An 8682-nucleotide genomic window follows, 5' to 3' on the forward strand; every position below is an offset into this window, starting at 1 on the left:
ACAACCTAAGCTGAAATCAAGAGTCCCACACTTAACCTGATACAGGGCCTGATGTAGAACAGATGGCAGTGTCTGTTGAGTGAATAAATGTGTATGCGTGACATTGCAATAAACCTGCATCATTTGGTGGAATTGTTAACCTTAAAAATAAAACTACCAGTTATTTTACCAGAAAAAAAGGGCGGGGGGAGATTATTTGGGAATAGCTGAGAATTGCAATCTAGGACAAGAAAACTATGGCAAAACTACAGGAAACTCCAGAGAACAGAAGGGAGGAACTCTTATAGAGGAAAAGGGGGAGTTGGGAGGATCTGATACAAACTAAATATCCATTGGAGTAAACTGGGACTTTGAAATATAGTGGTTTCTCATTGGGCGAGCTGTTGCTGAAAGAAGAAGAAATCTTCATTTCCTCTACGGTATTAGTAGTTTCCACATGCAAGGTCCACCTCCTCCTGTTAGTTCTGCAATGGATAACTAGTAGGGGTGTGAGAGTTCCCCCTGCCAGCCTCCCAATTTCATTCTAAATGAGATTTCCAGGGATCCCTGGGTGGCTCGGTGGTTTAGCGCCTGCCTTTGGCCCAGGGCATTGTCCTGGGGTCCAGGGATTGAGACCCACATCGGGCTCCCTGCATAGAGCCTGTTTCTCATTCTGCCTGTGTCCCTACCTCTCTCTCTCTCTCTGTGTGTGTGTGTGTCTCTCATGAATAAATAAATAAAATCTTTAAAAAATAAATAAATGAGATTTCCTTTTATTAATTTTCATATTTTCCCCTTTTGATCAAGATCTTTCTTTGAAAGCATCACTGATCAATGCTCAGGTTCTTTATATTGAGTGGTTTTGTCCCTCAGTATCAGGAAGGACCTTTTCTGGCTGTTATGTCCTACGTGGGAGGGAAAGCGCCTAGCAGTTAGAAATCACTTAAGGCCACATTTGAGCAACCAGGAAGGTTAGGAGGGAGAAACCTTAGGTACTTCCCACCTAAAGTCTTTATCTTCTCAAGGTCATGTGTTGGAAATCATCTTGAAGGGTTGAGCCAGATAGCCTTATTGGGTATATTAAGTTTTTTAAAGTTTGATAGGTGACAAAATATGAAACTTAAAATAATTATACAAAACAGAAATAACATTTACAATTTCAAAATGTATGATGGTTCCAAATAAGGATGCTAGATCTGAAAGTAGCCAGCTGAAATGTCTATTGGCACCCATTCCAACTTAGGGGAGAAACTTTCTCCTTATGAAGGCAAAGCTGGAGTCATGTATGCCTCATGGAAGTCTCTGCTTAAAGTGGCCATGAACACCGAATAGTGAATACTGCAAGAGCACACTGAAAGAATTAACTGAATGTATTTGGGAAGAAGATACAGTGCAAACATAAACATGAAGCAACATCTGATTAACTCTTTGCAAAACAGCAAAATTTCAAAGACATTTTAAAATAGTATTATCTCAAAAAACTGTGTGGAACCAAGCATGTTATTGATAATACAGTCTGTAAGGTTGCTAACTCAGAGACCATGTATTTGGATAAGAATCCAAAGTCAGTTAATAGTTCAGATGAAAGAAAGACTTTTGTGAATTCTGAACCTCCCAACCCTTTGGAAAAAGCAAATGAAAATTAACTTGTCCTGGGATCATCATGAGACTGTTTCTGAAAGGCCATAATCAAAAGAAGAGGTTTCCTCCTTCCACAAGGATTTGGGAAATGCAGATGAGGGCCTTGTCTTTCCACAAAAAAGAGAGAAGCAACAGTGAGAAAAAGGTGTACAGGTGTGATCTGGACCTCTTGAAAAAGTTGTCTCATCAGATGTCATCTCCTTCAATTCCGGGAAATCTGTACTTTCAGATGGTGTGCAGGTCAAGGTTTCGTGTTTTCTTTAGATGCATCACATGAATCTAAGTGTCTATTCCCTGGAGTTTGGCAGCATAGGGGCTGGTTTGCAGTTCCTGATAAGGGCCTTTTCAGCGAGGTTGAAGAGTCTTTCTGGACATGTCTTTTCCAACCTAAGAAATCTCCAGGATGCAAGGTGTGATGCTTAAGGTTATCATTCCCCAAGAGTGCACTGTGAAAAGATTGCTTTATCAAAGCACAGTTATTTTTAATATAAGCAGTTAGGCCTTCACAAAATTGAAGTACCAAGACAACGCTTTTGGCGAAGGTATTTGGAGGGTTGCTAGAACTTGTGCTAATTGAGTCTGAATGGTGACATTAGTTCATGTGACAAACTGAAAACTGGGGATAATCATGCACAACGAAAGCAAACATCACATACTCACTGAGGCACCTGGCCAGTAAAATGGGTTCCCTGATCACTATGAAGTTAGTGAGGGGTTCCTCAGGTAGGGACAATCTTTTCTAACAGAAGCAGCAGAGGCCTGTCTACAAGAGAAAGCTTAAGTCCAGTGAGTAAACATATGGATCTTGACTAAAACATATTTATATCCATGATATGGGGAAGCAATATGAAATCCATTCATATGAACAACTTTTCCTGAGTTATACTTTGGACAGGTGGAAAAAGTAATAGAGGCACCTTTACAGAATTATTAACCTTTTTCCGCCAAAACTGGTTCATGAATACCATCGTTTCCTCAATAGTCCAATGGTTTGAGCCTATACAGTTGACATTTTAGAATTTCTGGTAGGGCTGGATTGTTATCTGGCTCAAACCAGAGTTCTCTCATTTTTATCAAACCAACAATTATTAGATTTCCAATATTGTTTTTTTTTCCTCTGGGGCAAATTCTGGGATATCTCTTAGTCAATTTTTCTAAAATCTTATGGCAGAATACCCCCTGGGGCCAGAGGGTTGGCTATTGGTTTTCTTGAGAGTAGCAATTATGGAGGAAATGTCAGTGAGGTGGTTTATTTTGGCTTCCAGAGAATCAAGTATGGAATGCCCAGGAAACTTAATAACAGCTATGGCCACCAGCAAAAGTATAGTAATCTAAGAAACTTAGGGCATAGAAGCCATTTTTAAGTTCATCCCCATTGGAGATAAGGCAATCTCCTTGTTTCTATAACATTCCAAAGTCATGAGCTATCCTGAAGGCATACCAACTATCATTATAAATGTTTGTGGTTTTACCTTTGGCTAAGGTACAAGCCCATATGAGGGTGTATAATTCAGCCTATTGTGCTGAAGTAGCCAAAATGTAAAGGTGCTATTGCAATGGCATGAAAAGGAAATACGCAATAGCATACCCAGCACAATATTTGCCATTTTTATCCTTTAAGTAACTGTCAATAAACCATGAGAAATCTGCCTTGGTCACGAGTTTCCTGTAAAGTGTCATGGAGAGTCAAAAGGTAATCTGTCAATGTTCAGCAGTCATGAGGGGTCTCACCTGGATCCAAATGTAGCTCTTATTGTAAGATCAGATGCCCTAAGTATTTAACCTGAGCTTGAACAAACTAATTTTTCTTTGGAGACTTTATGTCCACTTAAGGCCAAACTTTTTTTTTTTTACCTTGGAATTTTAATTATGTACATAAATAGCAACATGAGAAGGAGGGGTTCTAAGGCTGGACATTATCTCTAGGTGAAAGGATTTCTGATGGGATGCTTGGGTGGCTCAGTTGGTTGAGCATCTGCCTTTGGTTCGGGTCATGATCCCAGGGTCCTGGGAACGAGTCCCACGTTGTGCTTCCTGCTTGGCGAGAGCCTGCTTCTCCCCCTGTCTGCTGCTCCTCCTGCTTATGCATGTGCTCTCTTTCTCTCTCTGACAAATAAGTAAATAAAATCGTAAAAGAAAAAATAAAGAATTTCTGATTAGCTCACTTGTAGTATGGCATCACCCAAGATAACAAAGAAGCTTAGTATAGTTTTTCCTGAAGAATAAAGCCAACTTGGTATATTCAGTACTGACTTCTGTACCATTTTTCTGTAGAAATATTGATTTACGGCATGGAGCTTCCAATATTTACCTATAACTGATAAAAATGGGCAGAGCAGGGGCACCTGGGTGGCTCAGTCAGTTAGGTATCCAGCTCAGGTCTTGATCTCAGGGTGGTGAGTTCAAGCCCTGAATTGGGCTCCATACTGGGCATGGTACCTACTTTAAAAAAAAATAATGGGTAGAGCATGGAGCATTCTACTAATTTCCAGGTGAATTTTTCACATTTCCTGGCTTTTGAAAGTCCTCCTTCCACAAATCTACGATTCTGTATCCTTGTAAACCCCAGTCATATAATTTCTCCCTACTGACCTGGACAAATACGATGGCTTATTGTGGATAATAAACAGAGGCTGTTAATCCCATGAACCCAGGTATATACACCAGTTTTTTTTTTAATTTTTGAACTTCTAGCCAAATGTAGTCCAACAATGCCAGCAAAACCAATAACACCAAGTCTTGGAAAAAATCCAGGAAGTATATTTTGGAGATATTCATAGCTATCTAACCAAGCTCTGCATCTTGGGCTTAATTTGTGAGTATATTTCCTAACACTAATTTGTATATGGCTTGCAATAATGTTGGTGATGTGAGATGCTTTCAAGTTGGGTCCTTGGTTCCTCTACATATTTAGACTGACCCTCAAGAATGGAGTAGAGTGAAAGCTCATTAACCTTCACAGAAGCTGGGTTTTTAAAAAGATTTTATTTATTTATTCATAAGAGACACAGAGAGAAAGGCAGAGACATAGGCAGAGGGGGAAGCAGGCTCCCTGCAGGGAGCCGGAGGCAGGACTCAATCCCAGGACCCCGGGATCAAGACCTGAGCCAAAGGGAAGATGCTCAACCACAAAGCCACCCAGGTGCCTCAACCTTCATGGAAGTTTTGTGAGGTGCTTTTTAGGTGAAGCATAGACTGAAGGTGAGCAGACTCAGACTGGCTGGCTCCACAGACCTCTGAATTACCTTAAACATGTTGCTGGCAGAGGTGGCTCTGGTGGGGTCCAAGGCCAAAAGTGTTAACAGGTGTTTGCTGTCTCCTGTGAAGAGGTTTGAGTAAAGGAGCAGAGAGGCAAATCATCTATGTATTATAACAAGGTAGAGCCTGCAGAAAACTTTATATCATCCATGTGAGCTTTTAAGGTTTGTGAAAAGCAAGGACTCTGTAAAACCCTGGGACAAGTGTTCATCTGTCAAGGTGTATTGCCATTCCTCCTGAGTGAAAGCAAAAAGATATTGGCTATCCTTATCATCTGGAGTACTAAAAATGTACCGCATAGATTAGTTACAGTGATAAATGTGCTTTCAGTGGGCATGGATGTCAGTAGCATGTGAAGCTTAGGAACAACAGTGTGCTAAGGGATAACAGTATTATTTATTGTTCAGAGGTGCTGCACAAGCCTCCATCCTTGGCCATTGGGTTTTCTCACAGGTAAAATAGGGGTGTTACAGGAACTAGTGATAATGAGGGGGGATAATATCCCCTATAACTAGGGAATAATGAGGCCCTAAGCCTTGTAATTTACTATGGGCCTGATGCCCTGAGGGCTTCTTTATTTAGAGGGCCTTAATTATGGGAAGAGGTTTTGAAGGATCTATTTGAATCTTGACCGGAAGTGCGGTATGGATTTTGCCAACATCAGTTGAAAATTTTGCCCATAAAGAGGGTAGTTGATCCAACAGGAGCACATGATCAGTGCCCCTGGACTCAGCTATAATGGCATCAGAGACAGAACAAATAAAAGATGTCAGCCATTTAATTCCCCAAGTTGGCTATTTTGATCACTACTGTCAAATTCTAGAATTACTCCCCCCCCCCTTTGGGAGAAATTTTGGCAAATGCTTTTTTTTTTTTTTTTTAATTTTATTTATTTATGATAGTTACAGAGAGAGAGAGAGAGGCAGAGACACAGGCAGAGGGAGAAGCAGGCTCCATGCACCGGGAGCCCGACGTGGGATTCGATCCCAGGTCTCCAGGATCGCGCCCTGGGCCAAAGGCAGGCGCCAAACAGCTGCGCCACCCAGGGATCCCCATTTTGGCTTCTTTCTATGGTTTGTTTTCTTTCTTTCTTTCTTTCTTTCTTTCTTTCTTTCTTTCTTTCTTTCTTTCTTTCTTTCTTTCTTTCTAGATTTTCATGAATAAATGAATTTTTTTTTAAAGTACAGTTCCAACCAGAACAGTCCCATCTCAAAATGGAGTTGGTCCAAAGTCCTACATGTTTCAAACAGGCACCCATTCCAACAGGAACAGTCTGGTTCCAAACATGACTCAGACCAAAGGTCAGCACAGTTCCACCAGGCCAAATGAGTAATGTCAGAGATTTAAAAAAACAACGAACAAACAAGACCTTAAATAGACCCCGAGTAAATTCTGGAGAGCTCAGACACAAAGCATTAAGCTAGAAAACCAGGAGAAAACTTACTTTCAAAGCCTCAAGGTCTGTAAGAAAGCAGTGAGCCCAATGGGTTATCTATTTGTTCACCAGCCTTGTAGTTATTGGGATGTTTTCTGGATACCATTTAGGGCCACCAAGTAATATACTTTTTAAAATATTTCATTTATTCATTCATGAGAGACACACAGAGGGAGAGAGGCAGAGGGAGAAGCAGGCTCCACGCAGGGAGCCCGATGCAGGACTCGATCCGGGGACTCCAGGATCACACCCTAAGCTGAAGGCAGAGGCCCAATGGCTGAGCCACCTAGGTGTCCCAAGGCCACCAAGTATTTTTTTTAAAGATTTTATTGATTTATTCATGAGACACACACACACACAGAGAGAGAGAGAGAGAGAGAGAGAGAGAGAGAGAGAGAGAGGCAGAGATACAGACAGGAGAAGCAGGCTCCACGCAGGGAGCCCGACGTGGGACTCCATCCTGGGTCTCCAGGATCAGGCCCTGGGCCAAAGGCGGCGCTAAACCGCCAAGCTACCCGGGCTGCCCACCACCAAGTAATATTAAGCTTAAAAATAAAACTCTCAGGGGGTACCTGGGTGGCTCAATGGGTTGTGTCTGAGTCTTAGTTTCAGCTCTGGTAGGATTCTCAGAGTCATGGGTTTAAGCCCTGGGTTGGCTCTATGCTCTGTGGGGAGTCTGCTTACCCTCTACCTCCCGCTGCTTGTGCGTTCTTTCTTTAAAATAAAAATAAATAAAATCTTTAAAAAAATTGAAACTCTCAGTTATTTTACCAGAAAAATAAAAGGAATACCCGAGAATTGCAATCCAACACAAATAAGCTAAGACAAAGCCATAAGCAAGTCAGGAGAACAAAAGGGGGGAACTCTCTTTTATAAAAGAAAAGTCGGGGGTGGGGGTGGGGGTGGGAGGAGCTGTTATAAATTAAAAGTCTCTTGGAGTAAACTGGGAGAAGTATAGCGGCTTCTCATTGGCTAAAATGTCACCGTCTCTCATTGGCTGGGCTGTTGAGACAGTAGGAGGAAGAAATCTTCCTTCCCCCTGCTGGGTTCGAAAAGTAGCATGAACTTGCAAGATGTGTTTCCGAATCCTTTTGGGTCTGTATTCATAACTAGTGCTGGAGTGAGAGCTCCCCCTGCCAGCCTCCGAATTCCATTCTAAATGGGGTTTCCTTTTATTGATTTTTACAGAATCAACAAGTGTTATGATCAGTACATAGAGTCAGTTCCACTTATATCCACCTCCCCTTCACAGCTTTGAAAGAATTACCTCAAGGTTTACACATTCACCCCGCAGACAAGCTAGAAAGCCAAAAGTCATCTGCAGGCTTAGTGAAGCCATTATAGGACCGGTTTGGGGTTCTTGTCGGAGGAAGAAAAGCAGTGGAAGACTACCCCTATTCTGACTACATGGAGGTCAAGGAAGGCAAAGAGGACGGGAGCAAGGGAAGAAGTGGGGGAGGAAAGAAAGAGAATGAGGACAGCTTGAAGGAAAGGCAGAAGAGCAAGCAGGTAGGAATGAATAGAAATGAGGAGTCAGTTGGCATCAGAGGAGGAGTAGAGCCAGACGGCAGGGGGAGTAGTAACGATCATCCTCATTGCTGTGCCCTCTACCTTAGTCCACTTGCACCATGTGGGACTGCCATGTGGAGGTGTAGGGCACAGTGAGGAGACTCTGATTCGTCACCACAGGGAGCCCAAAGGTGGCTCAAGCCCTCAAAAGGCCTGAGGGAACCTAAAAGGCCTGGTGAAGGGGCTTGGGCTGGCCGCAAATCCTATTTTTTTTTATTTCTGCAACTTCCAGAAAGACGCCCGCTCTGGGACCAAGGATTGGACAGCGACGTACAGGCTGCACCCCCTCTAAGTCATCTTAGATTCACGATGCTTGTTACTTACTCTTTTAGAGGGACTGCTAGCTAAACAGAAGGATTCACACTTAGACTCCAATATGGGGCCGTCCTACAGACCTGAATTACTGTGAGAAGACAAGATCCAGGGAGAGGAAGGAGGGTGGCAGGGGACTCGGAGATGGGCCAGCCCAGCTCGGCGCCGCCACTCACAGAACCTAGCCTGCTGGAGCGGCGCGCGACGTCCGCGCATGCGCTCTCCGCTCAGACCGGGCCTTCCCTCAAGAGTCGGGCGGTACTCGGTGGAAGTGCTGTCCGCGCATGCGTATCCCGCTCTCAAGTTCCCAGTGGAGCTGGAGGAGTCCCCTGTGGAGCTGGCTGGGAGATTGAGTGGAAGGGCCATAGCCCAGCCCATAGGGGGTGGCTGTTTGGGGATTTGGACGAAGCGGTGTGTGACAGCGACGAGTCAGAGGGCTGAAGAGGATAAGTGCGGCCCCCAAGGGCGGTTTACACCGGTCCAGAGTC

At 43.4% G+C, this 8682-nt stretch overlaps 1 pseudogene; it reads right to left on the reverse strand.

The window, feature by feature from the left end:
* Positions 1–4101: 4101 nt before the first annotated feature.
* LOC100688397 lies at positions 4102–5083 on the reverse strand (annotated as a pseudogene).
* Between the last annotated feature and the right edge of the window lie 3599 nt (positions 5084–8682).

The sequence above is a fragment of the Canis lupus genome, chromosome X (assembly GCF_011100685.1).
Source record: "Canis lupus familiaris isolate Mischka breed German Shepherd chromosome X, alternate assembly UU_Cfam_GSD_1.0, whole genome shotgun sequence".
Taxonomy (NCBI): Eukaryota; Metazoa; Chordata; class Mammalia; order Carnivora; family Canidae; genus Canis; species Canis lupus.